At 31.8% G+C, this 26,811-nt stretch overlaps 1 long non-coding RNA gene across 1 annotated transcript; it reads left to right on the forward strand.

The window, feature by feature from the left end:
• Positions 1 to 2,469: 2,469 nt before the first annotated feature.
• Positions 2,470 to 11,812, forward strand: LOC145270631 (uncharacterized). Its single transcript, XR_013865480.1, has 2 exons — positions 2,470 to 2,628; positions 9,337 to 11,812. It is a non-coding gene; the product is annotated as an uncharacterized LOC145270631 (long non-coding RNA).
• The last annotated feature ends 14,999 nt before the right edge of the window (positions 11,813 to 26,811 follow it).

The following is a 26,811-nucleotide window of genomic DNA, read 5'->3' on the forward strand; positions in this document are numbered from 1 at the left end:
TTCAGGTGACGATGGATCCAACGTGTCCAGACTTGGCTGGTCTAAGCCCATCTGTTGCAAATCGATATCCGATGGTGAGGACAGAGAATTGATGGGCAGGCGAGACAATGCGTCTGCTGCTGCGTTCTGCTCACCCGCGATATGTCGGATATCGCTAGTAAACTGCGAAACAAAGTCCAAATGGCGTCTTTCGCGGGGAGAATATTTGTCCGGCTTAGCACGCAGTGCGTATGTAAGCGGACGGTGATCGGTGTAGATCACAAATTGTCGGCCCTCCAGTGAATGTTGGAAGTGTTTCACTGCGAGGTACATTGCCAGTAGTTCACGGCCAAACGTGCTGTAACGTTGTTCGGCCGGTTTCAGCTGTCGCGAAAAGTATGCAAGAGGTTGTAACTGTTGTTGGTGCTGCTGTTGCAGCACTGCACCTACAGCTGTGCCCGATGCATCAACGACCAGTGAAAACTGGGCATCGGGTACAGGATGTGCCAGCAAAGATGTCGTCGCTAGTTTATTTTTCACTTCAGCAAATGCTCTAAGTTGGATCTCATTAAGTGAGATCTGCTCGTTTTTCTTCTTCCTGTTACGTAACAGGTCGGAAAGAGGAGCTAAGAGATCCGCACAGTGTGGGATAAAGCGTCTGTAGTAATTCAACAGACCAAGGAAGTGCCTAAGTTGGCGAAGTGAAGTGGGTGGTTGAAGGTCTTGTAGAGCCTTCACCTTTTCCGGCAACGGAGATATACCGTCTGGGCTGATAATGTGGCCCAGGAAAACTAGTGACGTAACACCGAAAACGCATTTACCAGGGTTAATCCTCACTTGGTATTGCTGAAACCGTTCAAAAAGTAGGCGGAGGTGAGTGACGTGTTCCTCAGGTGAGGCACTAGCCACGAGAATGTCATCTATATAGTTATAGACGAAATCTAAATCGCGCACTACTTCATCCATAAAGCGCTGAAAAGTACTGGCAGCGTTACGTAGGCCGAAAGGCATAGTAAGAAATTCAAACGCTCCAAATGGAGTTGTAACCGCAGTTTGGGGTATGTCGGCCGGATTCACCGGGATCTGATGATAAGCCTTAACCAGATCTAGCTTAGAGAAAGTCTTACAACCATGCAGAGAGGAAGCAAAGTCCTGAATATGCGGGATTGGGTAACGATCAGGTACCGTCATGGCATTGAGTCGTCTATAGTCCCCAGTTGGACGCCAATCTCCGTCTCGTTTTGGCTCTTTGTTATTCATTTAGGTCCTGTTAGTATTACATTCCATTTCCTTTGTCTTTTCTTTAAAGCTTAATTGACATACACCTCGTGGGATAACCTTCGCGGGATGTAGTGAATAAATTTTCCTCAAAAAGCATTAAAATACATAACTTATCCAGGTAGGTAGAAGAGTAACTCATCGAATGGAATAAAAGCATTAAAATACATAACTTATCCGGGTAGGTAGAAGAGTAACTTATCGAACCGAATAAAAGCATTAAAATACATAACTTATCCAAGTAGGTAGAAGAGTAACTTATCAAACTGAATAAAAGCATTAAAATACATAACTTTTGCAGGTAGATTTCTACCTAACTGCAAAAGCTATGTATTTACATAACTTATCGAACCGAATAAAATCATTAAAATACATAACTTATCCAGGTATGTAGAAGAGTAACTTATTTTGCTTTGTCACTTTTTTTTTGTTTGCTTAACAAAATTCTCCAAAACGGTGAATTGTTATTTTTAATTATTTTGAATGCGCCTAATATTTTTTTTATTAAAATATACTCATCTACTTTATTTTTTGTTGCGGTGAAAAGTGAAGAAATAATTAAAACTATTGCAGTATTAAAAAAAAAAAAAAAAAAAAAAAAAAAACGAAGAAGTTTCGTTTCGTTTCGTTTCCGTAGGATAGGATTTCATGTTTTTGCTGTTCTGCTTCTTGATACAACTTTGAGACGAACTATGTTACCTTTTATTTTACTACTTTGAAATAGTCACAGAAAACTAGTATTTATTTTTCAAGGGATGTTTTGGTTTTACAAGGAATTTATTTAACTTCTTAATTTAGATGAATTTGTCAGTTTCTTCCAACGTGATAACAGTTTTCATTATAACTTTTTTCCCCCTGTGATTTTTTTAACATTTAATCTGTTTAGTTAATTTTTTTATCGTATAGATTAACTTTAGAATAATCTTTTAAAACAATCAAGAAATAATCGGAAACATTAATAAAAATACGAAACGGCGGCTATCAGTTTCCGCCATTAAATTGCACGTGCAACGAATTAGAGAATTAATAAAGATGAAACTTGTAATCTGTTCTCTCTCATGTAAATATTAAAATGTTAAATAAAATAATAATAATTTTATCCATGATATTCACCAAATAGATCGGCTCTATTTCGAAATGATTTATTTTTTATTTTTCCTCTTCAATTTTGTTTTCTGCGAACTTGCTCTTCTGTTCGTCATCTTGAATCTTAAGTTGAACTTGTAAAGTCAATCATAGTTAAAAAAAAAAAATCGTTTCCTTTATAAAAGCAGATAAAGTTAATCGAAAGCAGATTATAAAGCAAAAAACCAAGTATTACTACATGATTTTAATATAGATTTTTGTGCATTTGCAGAATACGTTAAAAATGTAAGTATTACTACGTTATATTCACGTATGTGTATTTTTTTCATCTTTTTTTTCATCGGATTATTATCGAATGGTCACTAATTTATCAGATTTTGTTTTCAAAATTGACTTAAACAGAAAAAAAAGGTCAATACGTAATTCTTTATGTTATCAGTGGTGGCCAATTCTATATGCGTTTTCACGTACAGAGTTCTTTAATTTCTCTGTGTCTTTTATTAAAACATGAAATCAGAAAAAAAAAAAAAATGCGAATAATCCTAATGAAAATGTTGGTTTATCGTTGAAAATTTTTCGCTGTCGATTGTTTTTTTGTTTTCAATACTAAAAAGAAAAAAAATAATTTTATAAATTTTATGTTTTTTCATAGGTACCTCCAAACTGTTGTGTACTATGTCATAATTCTAAACAAAAAACACGACGTCATCAGTTGTAATTTCTATGGGAGAGCATTAGCACTATAAAAATTATTTGCAAATAACGTTATTTTACTATCGTTATTATTTTAGAACAGTAAAATAAGTGCATAAGTTCACAAAAAGTAATTTCTCATATATTACGAAAAACAGCTAGTCTGTGTTAATGATTTCAAGATATGAAAAAAAACCCGCAAAGAATTCAAAATTTATACATTAAACGATAAATTTATCAGAAATTTCTGAATAAATGAAATGTACAATAAATGAAATATACAATAAAAAATGAACAATAAAAATCTATAAAAAATAATATAAAACTTACCTTTTGTAAAGAAAATAGATTTTTAATAATGAACTAGACAGACGATAAAATTAATTTAAATCTGTTCTGTTGAGACATGTATCTACAAATGATTATCCTTACAGGCTTCCGTATATCTTTGAAAAAAAAAAGCGCAAATTTTGATTTCAACCTCTGTCATTTAAAATAATCAAATCGAAACGAATTTTTTTTGGTCGATTTATTTTTTGCAATTTTTATTATCTCAAGAATCATATATTATATGAATATATTTTTTTAATATTGGAAACCTGTTATATAAAAAATCGGTTTAAATTCATATCACGTAATATTTGAATTTAATATCATTTAACGCTTTTTAAAAATAATTATTTTTTAGAATTCGACTTTTTTGTTGTAATTCAAATAATTATGTTACCGAGAAAAAAAAATCAAGAAAAATTGTTCATCTTATGTTTTTAACATAATATTAATGATTTTATGTCCAATTTTATTTACAACTTTGAGGTAAGTGAAACAAATTATGGGATTTTATATATATATATATACATATATATATATATATATATATATATATATATATATATATATATATATAACTATTTTTTATTTATTTGATTTTTCCATCTTTAAAAAATGTTGAAATTTTTATCGACCTACATTTATTTTTTTCAGTTTTCATAACACGTAATATGGGAGGAGCTAGAACACCTACAAAAAACTCTAATATATTTAACGAAACCTACTTTTAATATGTAAGTTTATTTAATAATGAATAAATATCGAAAATTTGAGGTAAATATGACTATTATTTGATTTTTGTTAGATTTTTAAAACATAGGCGTGTCAACAGCTTAAAACACATTACTACATAGGAACGTTGTTTTAATGTGTCGATAATGTAAACACGATTTTTGTCTCGCATTTTCATTATTTTTGTAAGCTGTAAATTTTTTTTTTAAATATTAGTTTATTTGAAGCTTCTTTTAAATAGTAAAAAATTAGGATGATAATAATAAATTAATTACAGTTACATCATGTTACATACAGGGGGGTTTAAACTGTGGCACGCATTGGAGGTACCTACTGTTTCACAAGTAAAAAAAATCAGATTTTGTTATCACTACTGCCTTAAACATAAAAAGGTCTAAAATCTTTCAAATTACAAAAATTCTTTACAATGACGACTTTTATCGGTTTTCAAGGATGCTGAAAATGAATAAATACTTCAAAAGTGGTGCAGAAAATTAGTTTTCATGACATGAGGAAATCATTTTTTTTCAAAAAATGTGGATCACTTTTCTGTATAAATTTAATGTAAAATGAGCACCCACTTCCTGGCCACATAGTGATATTTGGGGGAGGGGCTGCCTGAAAGCCGTTTTAGTAAATTGTTACTTACTTTCAACCTTAACAGTCGTCTTTACCATGACGAATTCTATAGGTTTTCGGTATGCTGAAAACGAATATCACATTAGAAATTGCCACAAACAAGTAGTTGTATTGATATTTAACTAAGTAAATCTTTACGTTATCAGTAGTGGCCACCATTCATAACATAAGGAATTACATTGTTTACATTGCTTGAAAACTCGTTATTGTCTTGTTAACTCAATTTTTTCTTTCCAAGAATAAGTTTCTTTTTTCTTTTGTTAAATGTTTTAATATGAGGAACACGCGATGCATGGTGAATACCATCTGATAATTTAAAATTAACATCGGTAGATGACACTTGATGACTTCCATGCTTGAGTTTATAAACAAGAAAAAAATAATTTCTTTTGTTTTTCTCATAATCTTTTCTTTCATAACTTCTTCCTAACGCTTCACATACTCTGTCAAAATTGTTAGCTGAAATCATCTTCCAAAGTGTCACGTATGAAACGAACGCCGAGAAAGGAATATTTTTTTAAAAAAAGAATATAGATCTTACCCAACCTAAACAATTCACTTTCACTGGTTCCTCTTCCCCACTTCAAAACTCCGAACAAACTCTAGGCTTTTCCAGATGGACTTGATTATTGTCTTTTCTAGTACTGTCTTTGACATCTGCAAACAATGATACAGCGGATAATTTGTGTCCAAATTATTTGCAATTTTTAATGTCATGCTATATGTAATGATTCTACGATCCATTAACGGCTTCTCCCGTTGATGTTGACTCCTTCATATAAGGATATCGGTTTGTTCTGTGGCTCAATCAAAGTTGCCCACAGATTTTTCACATCCGCCTTATTGTTATTCTGGTGGTTCTTATAATAAAGCAGATCTCCAATCTTAAAATCTACTGACTTTATTTTCTTATTCTTGTTCTCTATCAGTTTTTTTCTAACTTTCTGAATGTTATCCCTTACCAAAGTAAAAGATTGATGCATCTTTTTAGAGCGATCTCGTGTTGCTCATCACCATAGTATACTCTACAAGGTATTAATATATTATCTAATGACAGGATCACATCTCTGTTGTAGAACAACTAGTATGGTGATAATTTTGTTGTTTCGCTCACATGAAATCTGACAGCTGCCAACAACGGCCAATGATGGAGTACTCTTGCCACATCTAGGCACGAACTGCCTTGACAGAGTTCAAAATAGACTTTGTCGTAGCTTAGTGGGGGATGCCCTTTCTCTTCCCTGCAACCTCTTTCCCACAGAAGAGACATTGTTAGCCTGCTTCTGCTTTATCGTTATTTTCATGGCAAATGATCAGCTGAGCTTCAACCCTTGCCAAACTTTCACAAAAACACACTCTTTATCTGTGCCTAACCCTAAATGCAGATTCCAGGAAGAAAGCTTCATTCTTAGAATTGCATGCCTGTGGAACTCTTTTCCAATTGCCTGCTTTCCAGCTATCTACGATCTGATTGTAGTCAAGTCTGATGTAAACAAGTTCTTGATGAAGCATCCTCCTAAGTAATCCAATTTACAAAATTCTCACTGCTTATGTTTACTATGCTATAACTATATTGACTAATGTATACTCACTAAACCTTATCCTCAAGTGGTCTCCGGGCCTTGATAAATGGTGATTCCTGTGTAAAAAAATTTTTTTAAATCCCATAACAACTCATTGTTTCTGATCTTTTTTGCTCAAATCCCATGACAACTCATTGTTTCTGATCTTTTTTGCTTAACCGTCATGCATCATCCTATGAAATCTTTCTACTTCTTTGTTTGGTGATAAAATGACGTGGTCACATGATGTATGTTGAGGTCCTCCAATGCCTTCTTCATCACTTTGTTAACATTTTCCGGTCAATATCTGCCCGAATCTGAGGAGAATTTCATCCAACAACAGATGCACCACTGTTTCTACCTTTTATTAGGAACCGCAAAAGCCTCCAGCCAACCACTATACATATCGATGAAAGTCACTATCTACTATCACTATGTACTGGTTACCCAAAAGTGTCCTTGGGTAGGGCCCGAAAATATCCAACGCCAGTTTTATGAAAGGAAAAGGAGGCAGATCGCACTAATGCATTTGAGGTTGTTGCTTCCTCAGATCTCTGGTTTGGCACAGCATACATTTCCTTCGTATTCATTCACCTCCTTATATAAACACGACCAAAAATATTTTTTGCAGGAAATGTCTTTTCCATGACCATTATTGTCATGTTACTGTACTAACACTCTTTTTTTAAGATGCGACGGTACATATAACCTTATCAATAGTTTGTTGTCAAGATGGGACAAGTAATACACTATCATGTCCACTATAAACTTTTTTTGCAACAGCCTCTTTAAATCTAAACATTTTATCTTACTCTTGTTCCCTTTAATAGAAATCCAACAACGTAGAATGGTCATACAACCTTCTTATACAATTAAAACTATTTTGGCTCAAACAAGATTAAAGTTTATTGCTATCATCTCTTTCTACTGGGAATCATCATTATCATTATCTCACATACATTTACAAGTACCATCTCGTCTGCATATCACTAACTTTATGGGATAAGACGTAAATTTGTTTTTAACATATTTACCCTCCCTCAAATCATACATCATTTGTGACAGTCTGTAGTCCTTCTCAGGATCAGGTTAAGCCAGTATAACCATATCTGTGAGCTTCGGTTTTAGGCTATAAAGGCAAAATGATGTGTTGTCATATTAGACCTTGTATATTTCCTCATCAGATGAACTAACGGCTTGGCAATCTTAGAAAAAATTTTATAAATTGCCGATAGTATGATGTCATACCAATGAAATCTCTGAATTGTCTCATGATAGTTGGATTCGAGATTTTATCGATTTTGACTTTGTCCGGGTCTGGCTATATACTGTGTTTACTTACTTTGAACCCCAGATACTGTACTTCTAAAACCTCACGCTGTATAGCTTTCAACCTGACGTTGTACCTATGAAAATTGGCTAGTAATACCCTAATTAACTTAACATTGTATCTCAGAACATTAAAATATCATCCAAATACAGTAATGCATAATCTTTCTGTCCCTGTAGAACTATGGACATTCATTCCTGGAAGATCCCGGGGATGTTTGTGAGTCCAAATGGCATCACGTTAAAGTGAAATAAACCCTAGTTGCAGGTGAACAAAGTTTCTTCTTTCTCGTTCTTATTCAATTTAACATGACTGTACCCTGATTTCAGATCTAAGTTTAAGAAGTAATTTGCCAACCTGAGTGAGGCTAATATGTCATCAATGACTGGTAATGTTCAGGCAAACTTGTTTGTGACTTTATTAAAGCCTTAAAATCTATGCATGTCCAAGTTCTGCCCAAGTCCTTATCCTCCATAAAAATCTCATCACAATTATCTTATTCTAATCTATGCATATATTGTCATGTATCCTTTCTAACTTACCCTGTGTCGTGTGCACTAATTCGACTATATGTCTTTTAGGCTTTGTAACAATTCTATAATAGTTCTCTAAAGAGCTCTTTAATTCTGCCCATGTTAAACTTTCATGGTTTTATATGAGTGTTTATGAATTGTTCGACCAGGCCCCATGTGGTTAAGAGAGCTATCTGACATTTTTCCTCATCCACTGCTCCTGTCATGCTTAAATACTGCTCAACATGATCCACCCACCTCCTATCGCCACCGTCTTTTCTATTTTCTAACAGCGTTGTTTTCCTTAGAAGAGATTTCTCTCTTATCAATCTTCTGAAGAATCCAAATAATATGACTAATCAATCCTCATCTCAAAAATAAAGAAACGTAAAGATTTTTAATTAAATCTTCAAAAATAGAAACAAATTAATTTTGTTAACTAATTGTTAATTAACTAGTATTGCATAAAACTCTACTCATTTTATTATAACTTACGTATATATATAAAAGGCAAAATGTTTGTGTGTGTGTTTGTATGTCTCACAAAAACTTTTGACAGAGGAGACAGATTTTCGCGAGATTTGTATCATTTTAAAGCTCGACTCTTTGAACTAAAAATATTGAAAAATTGGAAAAAACATTAATTCCTTCACCCTCACTGGTACACTTTTCTATAGCAAAAAAATGTTCCTTCATGACAAGTTACCATATACGCATGCCCCAAAATTGTTTTTTCTTGAATTAGCTGAAATATTAAAAAAAACACGACCCAATTTCATCCATAGCTCAGTCAGAAAAAACGACGTCGTTATCTTTAGATTGCACGTTTTTTTTCGCTTTTTAAAGTTTTAATAATATTAAAACAGGGTTATTATGCCATTTTTTAATTCTTTTTTTCCATCACTTTTTTTTTGTTTTTCCGATTTCTAAAAAAAGTTTCAACATCGTTCACTTACACATTCATTTTCTTTCTGTTTTTTCCGATATTTTAAAGAAGTTTTAACATCGGTTTTTGTTCTTTTTTAGCATATTTAAACAGAGTTATTACCTCTTTATTTTCCATTTTGTTTTGATTTACCCCCTCCCCCCACACACACCTCCAAACACCCTGGTAATGCAGGGTACCCCCCAGTAGATAATAAATTCAGTTTTACTACATTCAATGTATTTTCTAAAATTTATTTTACATTTTCAGAACTTGAACACGAAAAGGAATTCATTAATGGATAAGAAGGGCCTTTCATCATGTGTGATTTAAAAAGGTTTTAAATAATTATAAAGTTCTTCATATAAACTTCCTAACGTTGAATTTATTAGCGTGCCTATAATCATACACTTCATTGCATTCTGGAATAAGATGCAAGTAAACATGAGAGCTAAGCCATACTCTTGTGAAGTATGTGGTTCTTCTTTTGCTTGGAAGTCAACTTTGTTGTATCATATGAAAACACATACGGGAGAGAAACCATATTTTTGTGAAGTATGTGGTTCTTCTTTTGCACTGAAATCAAATTTGTTGTGTCATATGAAAACACATACGGGAGAGAAACCATATTCTTGTGAAGTATGTGGTTCTTCTTTTGCACAGAAGGCACATTTGTTGAGTCATATGAAAACACATACGGGAGAGAAACCATCTTCTTGTGAAGTATGTGGTTCTTCTTTTGCATGGAAGTCAGCTTTGTTGCGTCATATGAAAACACATACGGGAGAGAAACCACATTCTTGTGAAGTATGTGGTTCTTCTTTTGCACAGAGAGCACATTTGTTGAGTCATATGAAAATGCATACGGGAGAGAAACCATATTCTTGTGAAGTATGTGGGTCTTCTTTTGCACGGAAGTCACATTTGTTGAGTCATATGAAAACACATATGGGAGGTAAACCACATTCATGTGAAGTATGTGGTTCTTCTTTTGCATGGAAGTCAGCTTTGTCGCGTCATGTGAAAACACATACGGGAGAGAAACCACATTCTTGTGAAGTATGTGGTTCTTTTTTTGCATGGAAGTCAACTTTGTTGCATCATATGAAGATGCATACCGGAGATAAACCACATTCTTGTGAAATATGTGGTACTTCTTTTGCACAGAAGTCAAATTTGTTGTGTCATATGAAAACGCACATGGGACAAACCACATTCTTGTGAACTATGTGGGGTTTTTTTTCATAGAAGGGATATTTTTTGCGTTATATGCAAACACATACAAAAGAAAATTAGTAATTATAGGAGCAATGAGGCTAATGAAAAAGAATTTCAAAAACTATCTGGTGAATATACCTGGTGAACCAAGTGCAAAAGAAATACCAACAATTGCTCTTCAAGGGACGGTTAGAATCTTAAAAAGATCTTTCGGTTTGAGTAATTAAAGTAAAGAAAGAATATTTGGCAGCTGGTAGAATGCCCTATCTGGAAAAACAATGATAAGAAAATTAAAACAGAGAGAAAAACACATTTTGTAAAGTGTATTGTCTTTTTTGCACAGGTGTCAAATTTGTGTCAAATGAAAACACATACAGGGGACAAACCACTTCATTGTGAAGTGCTTTTTTTACATTTTAGTCAAATTTGTTTCGTCATATGAACACACATAGAAGAAACAATATCTAATGATCTTTCAAAATCCATACCTCAAAATGGTATACTAGCATTACAAAAAATCCCAGCAGAACAACAACCATCACAAAACCAATCAATTTATAGAGACCTCAACATTGTATACCAGTCTCATGAATCAAGAACAACAGAACGATCTCAATCACGAAAATGTCCAGGCATTTTAATCAAATCTAATTTACAAATATGACAGACATAGATAACAAGTCTGCTACCAAAAGAGTTGTTAAAAATACTCCAAAAGTTTCATTACATAAAATGTGAAAATTCGGCCAAAACAATATCGTGACAAGTATTTTCTGGATTTATTCACCCAGGACTATAAAAATAAGACTAATTGCACAGGATGAAACTTGGGTCTGTAACTGCGATTCAGACACTAAAGCCTGGTTAATGCCTTGGAAGCACTTGAACAGACTATATCCAAAAAAATTTAAGACTGCAACTTGCTGTTGGCAACGTCATGCTTGCATTGTTCTATTACCAGAATTGAGATGAGAAATTTCTTGGCAAAGTTTACCACAATTGCAGTAGCACATAATGCTTCAGTTTTTAGAAAATTAAAGAAGCTATCAAAATCAAGAGATGGGGTCAGATCAGCAAATATCCCTCTTATGTATGAATTTCTACATCTGCAAAAACTGTCTCCGGAGATGCATTAAACGATGTGAGAAATGTGTAACTCTGATGTTCTTATCTAGAAAAAAAACTAATAAATGTTCTATTTTCGTTGTTATATGAGAGATTAGACCAGAACATTATGTATTGAATGGCTGTCATAACATATGAGAAATTAGATTTTTATACTTGTTTTATATTTATGTAAAGAAAACATTTTACTTAAAATAATTGATCTATTATCTGATGAAAATACTTTGGTGAACATCCACTGAGCTACGTACACACTTATGTCTTAATCTAATTGTGCCTATACTCATTTTATTATAACTTACATAATATTTGGAAACATCAACAAAACCGTTTCTTTTCCTTTGTCATATTGTATATCCATAGTTACATAAACAAAATGTGAAATAAAATGTACAAAATGTTAGACTTTAATTTTTTTAAATTTAATTTTTTATTACATTTTTTTATTTTACATTTGGTGACATGCATAAATGAAACCAGTTAGAATATTACAAATGCTAATTAAAAGATAAATAGTTAGAATATTACAAATGCTAATTAAAAGATGAATAGAATTTTTTTAATGAAAAATCGAGGAAAGCGAAATTTTATTACAAAACATGTTTATATCTAAAAGTATGTGAGTGAATATGTTCAGTTCTTTAAATGACAGGTTGAAATCAAAATTTGCGCTTTCTTTTTTCAAAGATATACGGAAGCCTGTAAGGACAAGCATTTGTAGATACATGTCTCAACAGAACAGGTTTAAATTAATTTTATCGTCTGTCTAGTTCATTATTAAAAATCTATTTGCTTTACAAAAGGTAAGTTTTATATTATTTTTTATAGATTTTTTATTGTATATTTCATTTATTCAGAAATGTCTGATAAATTTATCGTTTAATGTATAAATTTTGAATTCTTTGCCGGGTTTTTTTCTTATATCTTCAAATCATTAACACGGACTAGTTGTTTTTCGTAATATATGAAAAATTACTTTTTTGTGAACTTATGCACTTATTTTACTGTTCTAAAATAATAACGATAGTAAAATAACGTTATTTGCAAATAATTTTTATAGTGCTAATGCTCTTCCATAGAAATTACAATAAACACACGAACTGATGACGTCGTGTTTTTTGTTTAGAATGATGACGTAGTAACACAACAGTTTGGAGGTACCTATGAAAAACATAAAATTTATAAAATTACTAAGAATATGTGCGTGAGATGAAGGCGTGTATGCGAGTTATTAAAGATTCCTTTTTGCCTCTCTCCAACTCAAGACACATTCTTAAGTATTTCAGCCCAACCAGCTTGAGAAATTCGAAGAAATCAGATTTTGTTACTCAAACTTACTTAACTTAATTTAGCATTTTAATGTTCAATAAAAGTTTATACGCATTCTTTTCATAAACGCATAGTTTTTTCCTCACATGTGTTTTTGCCTTCAAGCAAGTATTTTATAGTCAGTTTTATTATTATTGTCCCTTACTTGCCGTTATATTCTAGTGGTTGTTGCCCCCTTGCCACGATTCTTACTAATTAAACTCATCAAACAAAAAACTACATGTGTAGTAAAGTACAATAATGATTTGTTGTTTTTAAATGTTTTATTTAAAGGGATATTCTTTTAGGTAGAAAACACTAATAATTAATTAATTATTTCTTAAAAAGGATGGGAATTGCTAAATTGGTTAAACTCTCTTTTATTCATAAACACGTGAGATACTTATTTGCCATATCACGTGACACTTGCATTTCTGATGCATTTGTCTTTCAATCACGAAATAACCTGCAATAATAAAATAGTTCTGTCGATGGAACAGAGATCGTTTCTTTTTACAGGCCTCCCATACCAGCAATATTAGAAACAACTTCACTTTCTAGAAGAAACCCAGCTTCACAAAAGACGCACCCTTTATCTTATACTCCGCAAAGTGATAATCTGTTCCAATTACGAAAATAGCCTGGCCGGTACTCTTAGCAGTTCTTCAAAACAAGTAGCTATTAAAGTTAAAGGCAATAAACTCAACCACACTATGTATGATCGGGGCAATGCTTGCGATGATAGTTTGCTTAACGAACACAGATAATATACTCCGTTATTAATAATTAATATATGAGTTGTTGATATGTATATCATAGCAGAAAGGTTAGGCACAGTTTATAGTAGGATTCACAAAAGGGGAGCGATAATCTGGCTGCAAAAGAAAAAATAGATAACAATCACACAATAAGTTTAGGCACAGTTTATAGTAGTATACCTAAAGCTACAAAAATGGGGCGATAATCTGGCTTCAAAATTTAATTTAGGGAACAATGACACAAATACAATGTGACAAGTGAATTAATAGGAAAAATGGCACAGTAAAATAGATTAAAATCACACAATAATTTTATCAACATAAAGAATACATAAGGAAAATACATAAGCAAAAATGTTTATGTGCTAAACCGACATTTATCCAAGTTTATCATTGGTTTTATTTAGTATGTTTGTCCCGTACTTATATACCCAACAACTAGTAATATATAATAACACATGTTCAACTAAACGGTGGCCAATCTTGGCTAAAATTAGTGGAAGTGCTGATCTAGACAAACATTCTCGCCTTCATTTCCACACATCTTCACAAGCCAACGACCCTACAGCTGCTACTGATTTTGACACACGTGCTCTATTACACTACTCCAGAAAAAGTTTTACCTATTGTTTCGATATTTTTTCAAATGAAAACAAACATGAAATATATATAGACAAATACATATAAAAACTCATGAATGTACATATACCTATGGAGTAAAATAACTAAGAAATAGGACTATAGTTTTCTAAAAAGGATTGTCGTTTCACATAACATTTTAATAAACAAAACGTACAAGTTGAATTTCATTATCCTTTTTATACATAATTACAAAAACAAAACAATGAAATGAAAAATAAAATAAAAACAATGAAAGGAAATAATTTTAAAAAGAATGTAATTTTCCAGAATAGCCAACACAGCAATTTTAATGTCTGTTTTAGTTAAGAATAAAATAGTGTGGAAAAATGTAGATAAAATAAATTAAAACAAGAAAAAAACTAATCTAATTAGGTAAAAAAAACGTAACTTAGATTACCTTTTGTAACATTTGTTTTTTGTTTATTTATTGTTTCACCTATTTTGTAAAAAACGAAAAAATTCTTTTTTTATTTCATTGTTTTGATGATTATGCAGATAATAAAATTTAATTTTTATGGTATCTTTTGTTTATGAAAATGTTATGTGAAACTACAGTCTAGTTGAAAGAAAAACATTATTTCATTTCATTATTTACATATAACAAGTACAGTAGTTAAAAATTAAAGCATTTTTTAATTATTGTTATCAGCAGTTGAGTTGTTTTTTCTTGCTATGAATGGAATGAGAATTTTAACGAAACGAAATTAGCAAGTCCATTGATTTGCTAATTTCTTTTCGTAAAAATTTTCATTCCATTCCATTTTTTACATCCGTTCACGGCATCCATCTTGCGTACGACTTTAGTCAAGATGGCTTGTGAATCTTTTAGAAAAAAATGACATGCTTTTTTAATGACGAGCTCCCCGACTCCTCGCAAAAGTTATGAAAAATAAAAATTCGAATGGTAAATCTTTTTTATTATATTTTCTTCAAACCTAGTTCAATTTTTATTGTGGCCACTGAAGTTTTCACTTTTGAAAATAATTTTAATTTACGGGTTCGGGGTGGGTAAAAATTTAACTTCCAGAAAAAAACTTTTCCATAGTAAAAGCAAAACATTTAAAGAAAATCACTTTATGCTTAACTGTCCTAAAACGCTAGAATAGCTCGGATATAGCGGTTTATTTTACATTAAATTTACATGAAACAAAAATATGTTAGTAATTAATTTTCAATTAATGAAACACATTTTGAATGTCTTTAAAATAAGTTCAAAAATCCACTTACATTTTATATTGGCAAAATGTCAATGTCTTTCGTGTGGCCTCTTTGCTTATGTGAAAATTGAAAATTAAATTTCCCAAGGAATCAAAAATATTATTTACCAAAATAATTCCTGTTGGTATTTTGAGATTGTATTGCTTTATATTGCCATGCAAATCCGTCTTCTCTTATTTAAAATTTGTTTTAATAGACATATAACCTGAAATCAAAGAAGAAATGAGCCAACACATGTTGTCGTTTATGAGTGTGAAAAGTTTTTAATCTACTAATCCTCTTAATGCTCAATTCATCTGAACAAATACAGACATATTAACCGTATTTGAAGACGAAATTAATCAACACATGCTGTCGTTTATGGGTGTGAAAAGTTTTTAATCTACTAATCCTCTTAATGCTCAATTCATCTGAACAAATACAAACATATTAACCGTATTCGAAGACGAAATTAATCAACACATGTTGTCGCTTATGGGTGTGAAAAGTTTTTAATCTACTAATCCTCTTAATGCTCAATTCATCTGAACAAATACAGACATATTAACCGTATTCGAAGACGAAATTAATCAACACATGTTGTCGTTTATGGGTGTGAAAAGTTTTTAATCTACTAATCCTCTTAATGCTCAATTCATCTGAACAAATACAGACATATTAACCGTATTCGAAGACGAAATTAATCAACACATGTTGTCGTTTATGGGTGTGAAAAGTGTTTAATCTACTAATCCTCTTAATGCTCAATTCATCTGAACAAATACAGACATATTAACCGTATTCGAAGACGAAATTAATCAACACATGTTGTCGTTTATGAGTGTGAAAAGTTTTTAATCTACTAATCCTCTTAATGCTCAATTCATCTGAACAAATACAGACATATTAACCGTATTCGAAGACGAAATTAATCAACACATGTTGTCGTTTATGAGTGTGAAAAGTTTTTAATCTACTAATCCTCTTAATGCTCAATTCATCTGAACAAATACAGACATATTAACCGTATTCGAAGACGAAATTAATCAACACATGTTGTCGCTTATGGGTGTGAAAAGTTTTTAATCTACTAATCCTCTTAATGCTCAATTCATCTGAACAAATACAGACATATTAACCGTATTCGAAGACGAAATTAATCAACACATGCTGTCGTTTATGGGTGTGAAAAGTTTTTAATCTACTAATCCTCTTAATGCTCAATTCATCTGAACAAATACAGACATATTAACCGTATTCGAAGACGAAATTAATCAACACATGTTGTCGTTTATGGGTGTGAAAAGTTTTGAATCTACTAATCCTCTTAATGCTCAATTCATCTGAACAAATACAAACATATTAACCGTATTCGAAGACGAAATTAATCAACACATGTTGTCGTTTATGGATGTGAAAAGTTTTTAATCTACTAATCCTCTTAATGCTCAATTCATCTGAACAAATACAAACATATTAACCGTATTCGAAGACGAAATTAATCAACACATGTTGTCGCTTATGGGTGTGAAAAGTTTTTAATCTACTAATCCTCTTAATGCTCAATTCATCAGAACAAATACAGACATATTAACCGTATTCGAAGACGAAATTAATCAACACATGTTGTCGCTTATGGATGTGAAAAGTTTTTAATCTACTAATCCTCTTAATGCTCAATTCATCTGAACAAATACAGACATATTAACCGTATTCGAAGACGAAATTAATCAACACATGTTGTCGTTTATGGGTGTGAAAAGTTTTGAATCTACTAATCCTCTTAATGCTCAATTCATCTGAACAAATACAGACATATTAACCGTATTCGAAGACGAAATTAATCAACACATGTTGTCGTTTATGGATGTGAAAAGTTTTTAATCTACTAATCCTCTTAATGCTCAATTCATCTGAACAAATACAGACATATTAACCGTATTCGAAGACGAAATTAATCAACACATGCTGTCGTTTATGGGTGTGAAAAGTTTTTAATCTACTAATCCTCTTAATGCTCAATTCATCTGAACAAATACAGACATATTAACCGTATTCGAAGACGAAATTAATCAACACATGTTGTCGTTTATGGGTGTGAAAAGTTTTGAATCTACTAATCCTCTTAATGCTCAATTCATCTGAACAAATACAGACATATTAACCGTATTCGAAGACGAAATTAATCAACACATGTTGTCGTTTATGGATGTGAAAAGTTTTTAATCTACTAATCCTCTTAATGCTCAATTCATCTGAACAAATACAGACATATTAACCGTATTCGAAGACGAAATTAATCAACACATGTTGTCGTTTATGGGTGTGAAAAGTTTTGAATCTACTAATCCTCTTAATGCTCAATTCATCTGAACAAATACAAACATATTAACCGTATTCGAAGACGAAATTAATCAACACATGTTGTCGTTTATGGATGTGAAAAGTTTTTAATCTACTAATCCTCTTAATGCTCAATTCATCTGAACAAATACAAACATATTAACCGTATTCGAAGACGAAATTAATCAACACATGTTGTCGCTTATGGGTGTGAAAAGTTTTTAATCTACTAATCCTCTTAATGCTCAATTCATCAGAACAAATACAGACATATTAACCGTATTCGAAGACGAAATTAATCAACACATGTTGTCGCTTATGGGTGTGAAAAGTTTTTAATCTACTAATCCTCTTAATGCTCAATTCATCTGAACAAATACAGACATATTAACCGTATTCGAAGACGAAATTAATCAACACATGTTGTCGTTTTATGGGTGTGAAAAGTTTTTCATCTACTAATCCTCTTAATGCTCAATTCATCTGAACAAATACAAACATATTAACCGTATTCGAAGACGAAATTAATCAACACATGTTGTCGTTTTATGGGTGTGAAAAGTTTTTCATCTACTAATCCTCTTAATGCTCAATTCATCTGAACAAATACAAACATATTAACCGTATTCGAAGACGAAATTAATCAATACATGTTGTCGTTTATGGATGTGAAAAGTTTTTAATCTACTAATCCTCTTAATGCTCAATTCATCTGAACAAATACAGACATATTAACCGTATTCGAAGACGAAATTAATCAACACATGCTGTCGTTTATGGGTGTGAAAAGTTTTTAATCTACTAATCCTCTTAATGCTCAATTCATCTGAACAAATACAAACCGTATTCGAAGACGAAATTAATCAACACATGCTGTCGCTTATGGATGTGAAAAGTTTTTCATCTACTAATCCTCTTAATGCTCAATTCATCTGAACAAATACAAACATATTAACCGTATTCGAAGACGAAATTAATCAACACATGCTGTCGCTTATGGATGTGAAAAGTTTTTCATCTACTAATCCTCTTAATGCTCAATTCATCTGAACAAATACAGACATATTAACCGTATTCGAAGACGAAATTAATCAACACATGTTGTCGTTTATGGGTGTGAAAAGTTTTTAATCTACTAATCCTCTTAATGCTCAATTCATCTGAACAAATACAGACATATTAACCGTATTCGAAGACGAAATTAATCAACACATGCTGTCGTTTATGGGTGTGAAAAGTTTTTAATCTACTAATCCTCTTAATGCTCAATTCATCTGAACAAATACAGACATATTAACCGTATTCGAAGACGAAATTAATTAACACATGCTGTCGTTTATGGGTGTGAAAAGTTTTTAATCTACTAATCCTCTTAATGCTCAATTCATCTGAACAAATACAGACATATTAACCGTATTCGAAGACGAAATTAATCAACACATGTTGTCGTTTATGGGTGTGAAAAGTTTTTAATCTACTAATCCTCTTAATGCTCAATTCATCTGAACAAATACAGACATATTAACCGTATTCGAAGACGAAATTAATCAACACATGTTGTCGTTTATGGGTGTGAAAAGTTTTTAATCTACTAATCCTCTTAATGCTCAATTCATCTGAACAAATACAGACATATTAACCGTATTCGAAGACGAAATTAATCAACACATGTTGTCGTTTATGGGTGTGAAAAGTTTTTAATCTACTAATCCTCTTAATGCTCAATTCATCTGAACAAATACACACATATTAACCGTATTCGAAGACGAAATTAATCAACACATGTTGTCGCTTATGGGTGTGAAAAGTTTTTAATCTACTAATCCTCTTAATGCTCAATTCATCTGAACAAATACAGACATATTAACCGTATTCGAAGACGAAATTAATCAACACATGCTGTCGTTTATGGGTGTGAAAAGTTTTTAATCTACTAATCCTCTTAATGCTCAATTCATCTGAACAAATACAAACCGTATTCGAAGACGAAATGAATCAACACATGCTGTCGCTTATGGATGTGAAAAGTTTTTCATCTACTAATCCTCTTAATGCCCAATTCATCTGAACAAATACAGACATATTAACCGTATTCGAAGACGAAATTAATCAACACATGCTGTCGCTTATGGATGTGAAAAGTTTTTCATCTACTAATCCTCTTAATGCTCAATTCATCTGAACAAATACAGACATATTAACCGTATTCGAAGACGAAATTAATCAACACATGTTGTCGTTTATGGGTGTGAAAAGTTTTTAATCTACTAATCCTCTTAATGCTCAATTCATCTGAACAAATACAGACATATTAACCGTATTCGAAGACGAAATTAATCAACACATGTTGTCGTTTATGGGTGTGAAAAGTTTTTAATCTACTAATCCTCTTAATGCTCAATTCATCTGAACAAATACAGACATATTAACCGTATTCGAAGACGAAATTAATCAACACATGCTGTCGTTTATGGGTGTGAAAAGTTTTTAATCTACTAATCCTCTTAATGCTCAATTCATCTGAACAAATACAGACATATTAACCGTATTCGAAGACGAAATTAATTAACACATGCTGTCGTTTATGGGTGTGAAAAGTTTTTAATCTACTAATCCTCTTAATGCTCAATTCATCTGAACAAATACAGACATATTAACCGTATTCGAAGACGAAATTAATCAACACATGTTGTCGTTTATGGGTGTGAAAAGTTTTTAATCTACTAATCCTCTTAATGCTCAATTCATCTGAACAAATACAGACATATTAACCGTATTCGAAGACGAAATTAATCAACACATGTTGTCGTTTATGGGTGTGAAAAGTTTTTAATCTACTAATCCTCTTAATGCTCAATTCATCTGAACAAATACAGACATATTAACCGTATTCGAAGACGAAATTAATCAACACATGTTGTCGTTTATGGGTGTGAAAAGTTTTTAATCTACTAATCCTCTTAATGCTCAATTCATCTGAACAAATACAGACATATTAACCGTATTCGAAGACGAAATTAATCAACACATGTTGTCGCTTATGGGTGTGAAAAGTTTTGAATCTACTAATCCTCTTAATGCTCAATTCATCTGAACAAATACAGACATATTAACCGTATTCGAAGACGAAATTAATCAACACATGTTGTCGTTTATGGGTGTGAAAAGTTTTTAATCTACTAATCCTCTTAATGCTCAATTCATCTGAACAAATACAGACATATTAACCGTATTCGAAGACGAAATTAATCAACACATGTTGTCGTTTATGGGTGTGAAAAGTTTTTAATCTACTAATCCTCTTAATGCTCAATTCATCTGAACAAATACAGACATATTAACCGTATTCGAAGACGAAATTAATCAACACATGTTGTCGTTTATGGGTGTGAAAAGTTTTTAATCTACTAATCCTCTTAATGCCCAATTCATCTGAACAAATACATACATATTAACCGTATTCGAAGACGAAATTAATCAAAACATGTCGTTTATGGGTGTGAAAAGTTTTTAATCTACTAATCCTCTTAATGCTCAATTCATCTGAACAAATACAAACATATTAACCGTATTCGAAGACGAAATTAATCAACACATGTTGTCGCTTATGGGTGTGAAAAGTTTTTAATCTACTAATCCTCTTAATGCTCAATTCATCTGAACAAATACAGACATATTAACCGTATTCGAAGACGAAATTAATCAACACATGTTGTCGTTTATGGGTGTGAAAAGTTTTTAATCTACTAATCCTCTTAATGCTCAATTCATCTGAACAAATACAGACATATTAACCGTATTCGAAGACGAAATTAATCAACACATGTTGTCGTTTATGGGTGTGAAAAGTTTTTAATCTACTAATCCTCTTAATGCCCAATTCATCTGAACAAATACATACATATTAACCGTATTCGAAGACGAAATTAATCAACACATGTTGTCGTTTATGGGTGTGAAAAGTTTTTAATCTACTAATCCTCTTAATGCCCAATTCATCTGAACAAATACAGACATATTAACCGTATTCGAAGACGAAATTAATCAACACATGTTGTCGTTTATGGGTGTGAAAAGTTTTTAATCTACTAATCCTCTTAATGCCCAATTCATCTGAACAAATACACACATATTAACCGTATTCGAAGACGAAATTAATCAACACATGTCGTTTATGGGTGTGAAAAGTTTTTAATCTACTAATCCTCTTAATGCTCAATTCATCTGAACAAATACAAACATATTAACCGTATTCGAAGACGAAATTAATCAACACATGTTGTCGTTTATGGGTGTGAAAAGTTTTTAATCTACTAATCCTCTTAATGCTCAATTCATCTGAACAAATACAGACATATTAACCGTATTCGAAGACGAAATTAATCAACACATGTTGTCGTTTATGGGTGTGAAAAGTTTTTAATCTACTAATCCTCTTAATGCTCAATTCATCTGAACAAATACAGACATATTAACCGTATTCGAAGACGAAATTAATCAACACATGTTGTCGTTTATGGGTGTGAAAAGTTTTTAATCTACTAATCCTCTTAATGCTCAATTCATCTGAACAAATACAGACATATTAACCGTATTCTAAGACGAAATTAATCAACACATGTTGTCGCTTATGGGTGTGAAAAGTTTTGAATCTACTAATCCTCTTAATGCTCAACTCATCTGAACAAATACAGACATATTAACCGTATTCGAAGACGAAATTAATCAACACATGTTGTCGTTTATGGGTGTGAAAAGTTTTTAATCTACTAATCCTCTTAATGCTCAATTCATCTGAACAAATACAGACATATTAACCGTATTCGAAGACGAAATTAATCAACACATGTTGTCGTTTATGGGTGTGAAAAGTTTTTAATCTACTAATCCTCTTAATGCTCAATTCATCTGAACAAATACAGACATATTAACCGTATTCGAAGACGAAATTAATCAACACATGTTGTCGTTTATGGGTGTGAAAAGTTTTTAATCTACTAATCCTCTTAATGCCCAATTCATCTGAACAAATACATACATATTAACCGTATTCGAAGACGAAATTAATCAACACATGTCGTTTATGGGTGTGAAAAGTTTTTAATCTACTAATCCTCTTAATGCTCAATTCATCTGAACAAATACAAACATATTAACCGTATTCGAAGACGAAATTAATCAACACATGTTGTCGCTTATGGGTGTGAAAAGTTTTTAATCTACTAATCCTCTTAATGCTCAATTCATCTGAACAAATACAGACATATTAACCGTATTCGAAGACGAAATTAATCAACACATGTTGTCGTTTATGGGTGTGAAAAGTTTTTAATCTACTAATCCTCTTAATGCTCAATTCATCTGAACAAATACAGACATATAAACCGTATTCGAAGACGAAATTAATCAACACATGTTGTCGTTTATGGGTGTGAAAAGTTTTTAATCTACTAATCCTCTTAATGCCCAATTCATCTGAACAAATACATACATATTAACCGTATTCGAAGACGAAATTAATCAACACATGTTGTCGTTTATGGGTGTGAAAAGTTTTTAATCTACTAATCCTCTTAATGCCCAATTCATCTGAACAAATACAGACATATTAACCGTATTCGAAGACGAAATTAATCAACACATGTTGTCGTTTATGGGTGTGAAAAGTTTTGAATCTACTAATCCTCTTAATGCCCAATTCATCTGAACAAATACACACATATTAACCGTATTCGAAGACGAAATTAATCAACACATGTCGTTTATGGGTGTGAAAAGTTTTTAATCTACTAATCCTCTTAATGCTCAATTCATCTGAACAAATACAAACATATTAACCGTATTCGAAGACGAAATTAATCAACACATGTTGTCGCTTATGGGTGTGAAAAGTTTTTAATCTACTAATCCTCTTAATGCTCAATTCATCTCAACAAATACAGACATATTAACCGTATTCGAAGACGAAATTAATCAACACATGTTGTCGCTTATGGGTGTGAAAAGTTTTGAATCTACTAATCCTCTTAATGCTCAATTCATCTGAACAAATACAAACATATTAACCGTATTCGAAGACGAAATTAATCAACACATGTTGTCGCTTATGGATGTGAAAAGTTTTGAATCTACTAATCCTCTTAATGCCCAATTCATCTGAACAAATACAAACATATTAACCGTATTCGAAGACGAAATTAATCAACACATGTTGTCGTTTATGGGTGTGAAAAGTTTTTAATCTACTAATCCTCTTAATGCCCAATTCATCTGAACAAATACATACATATTAACCGTATTCGAAGACGAAATTAATCAACACATGTCGTTTATGGGTGTGAAAAGTTTTTAATCTACTAATCCTCTTAATGCTCAATTCATCTGAACAAATACAAACATATTAACCGTATTCGAAGACGAAATTAATCAACACATGTTGTCGCTTATGGGTGTGAAAAGTTTTTAATCTACTAATCCTCTTAATGCTCAATTCATCTGAACAAATACAGACATATTAACCGTATTCGAAGACGAAATTAATCAACACATGTTGTCGTTTATGGGTGTGAAAAGTTTTTAATCTACTAATCCTCTTAATGCTCAATTCATCTGAACAAATACAGACATATTAACCGTATTCGAAGACGAAATTAATCAACACATGTTGTCGTTTATGGGTGTGAAAAGTTTTTAATCTACTAATCCTCTTAATGCCCAATTCATCTGAACAAATACATACATATTAACCGTATTCGAAGACGAAATTAATCAACACATGTTGTCGTTTATGGGTGTGAAAAGTTTTTAATCTACTAATCCTCTTAATGCCCAATTCATCTGAACAAATACAGACATATTAACCGTATTCGAAGACGAAATTAATCAACACATGTTGTCGTTTATGGGTGTGAAAAGTTTTTAATCTACTAATCCTCTTAATGCCCAATTCATCTGAACAAATACACACATATTAACCGTATTCGAAGACGAAATTAATCAACACATGTCGTTTATGGGTGTGAAAAGTTTTTAATCTACTAATCCTCTTAATGCTCAATTCATCTGAACAAATACAAACATATTAACCGTATTCGAAGACGAAATTAATCAACACATGTTGTCGCTTATGGGTGTGAAAAGTTTTTAATCTACTAATCCTCTTAATGCTCAATTCATCTGAACAAATACAGACATATTAACCGTATTCGAAGACGAAATTAATCAACACATGTTGTCGCTTATGGGTGTGAAAAGTTTTGAATCTACTAATCCTCTTAATGCTCAATTCATCTGAACAAATACAAACATATTAACCGTATTCGAAGACGAAATTAATCAACACATGTTGTCGCTTATGGATGTGAAAAGTTTTGAATCTACTAATCCTCTTAATGCCCAATTCATCTGAACAAATACAAACATATTAACCGTATTCGAAGACGAAATTAATCAACACATGTTGTCGCTTATGGGTGTGAAAAGTTTTTAATCTACTAATCCTCTTAATGCTCAATTCATCTGAACAAATACAGACATATTAACCGTATTCGAAGACGAAATTAATCAACACATGTTGTCGTTTATGGGTGTGAAAAGTTTTTAATCTACTAATCCTCTTAATGCTCAATTCATCTGAACAAATACAGACATATTAACCGTATTCGAAGACGAAATTAATCAACACATGTTGTCGTTTATGGGTGTGAAAAGTTTTTAATCTACTAATCCTCTTAATGCCCAATTCATCTGAACAAATACATACATATTAACCGTATTCGAAGACGAAATTAATCAACACATGTCGTTTATGGGTGTGAAAAGTTTTTAATCTACTAATCCTCTTAATGCTCAATTCATCTGAACAAATACAAACATATTAACCGTATTCGAAGACGAAATTAATCAACACATGTTGTCGCTTATGGGTGTGAAAAGTTTTTAATCTACTAATCCTCTTAATGCTCAATTCATCTGAACAAATACAGACATATTAACCGTATTCGAAGACGAAATTAATCAACACATGTTGTCGCTTATGGGTGTGAAAAGTTTTTAATCTACTAATCCTCTTAATGCTCAATTCATCTGAACAAATACAAACATATTAACCGTATTCGAAGACGAAATTAATCAACACATGTTGTCGCTTATGGGTGTGAAAAGTTTTTAATCTACTAATCCTCTTAATGCTCAATTCATCTGAACAAATACAAACATATTAACCGTATTCGAAGACGAAATTAATCAACACATGTTGTCGCTTATGGGTGTGAAAAGTTTTTAATCTACTAATCCTCTTAATGCCCAATTCATCTGAACAAATACAAACATATTAACCGTATTCGAAGACGAAATTAATCAACACATGTTGTCGCTTATGGGTGTGAAAAGTTTTGAATCTACTAATCCTCTTAATGCTCAATTCATCTGAACAAATACAAACATATTAACCGTATTCGAAGACGAAATTAATCAACACATGTTGTCGTTTATGGGTGTGAAAAGTTTTTAATCTACTAATCCTCTTAATGCTCAATTCATCTGAACAAATACAGACATATTAACCGTATTCGAAGACGAAATTAATCAACACATGTTTTCGTTTATGGGTGTGAAAAGTTTTTAATCTACTAATCCTCTTAATGCTCAATTCATCTGAACAAATACAAACATATTAACCGTATTCGAAGACGAAATTAATCAACACATGTTGTCGTTTATGGGTGTGAAAAGTTTTTAATCTACTAATCCTCTTAATGCTCAATTCATCTGAACAAATACAGACATATTAACCGTATTCGAAGACGAAATTAATCAACACATGTTGTCGTTTATGGGTGTGAAAAGTTTTTAATCTACTAATCCTCTTAATGCCCAATTCATCTGAACAAATACAGACATATTAACCGTATTCGAAGACGAAATTAATCAACACATGTTGTCGTTTATGGGTGTGAAAAGTTTTTAATCTACTAATCCTCTTAATGCTCAATTCATCTGAACAAATACAGACATATTAACCGTATTCGAAGACGAAATTAATCAACACATGTTGTCGTTTATGGGTGTGAAAAGTTTTGAATCTACTAATCCTTTTAATACTCAATTCATCTGAACAAATACAGACATATTAACCGTATTCGAAGACGAAATT

The sequence above is a fragment of the Euprymna scolopes genome, chromosome 46, assembly GCF_053919585.1.
Source record: "Euprymna scolopes isolate OS-2025 chromosome 46, ASM5391958v1, whole genome shotgun sequence".
NCBI lineage: Eukaryota > Metazoa > Mollusca > Cephalopoda > Sepiida > Sepiolidae > Euprymna > Euprymna scolopes.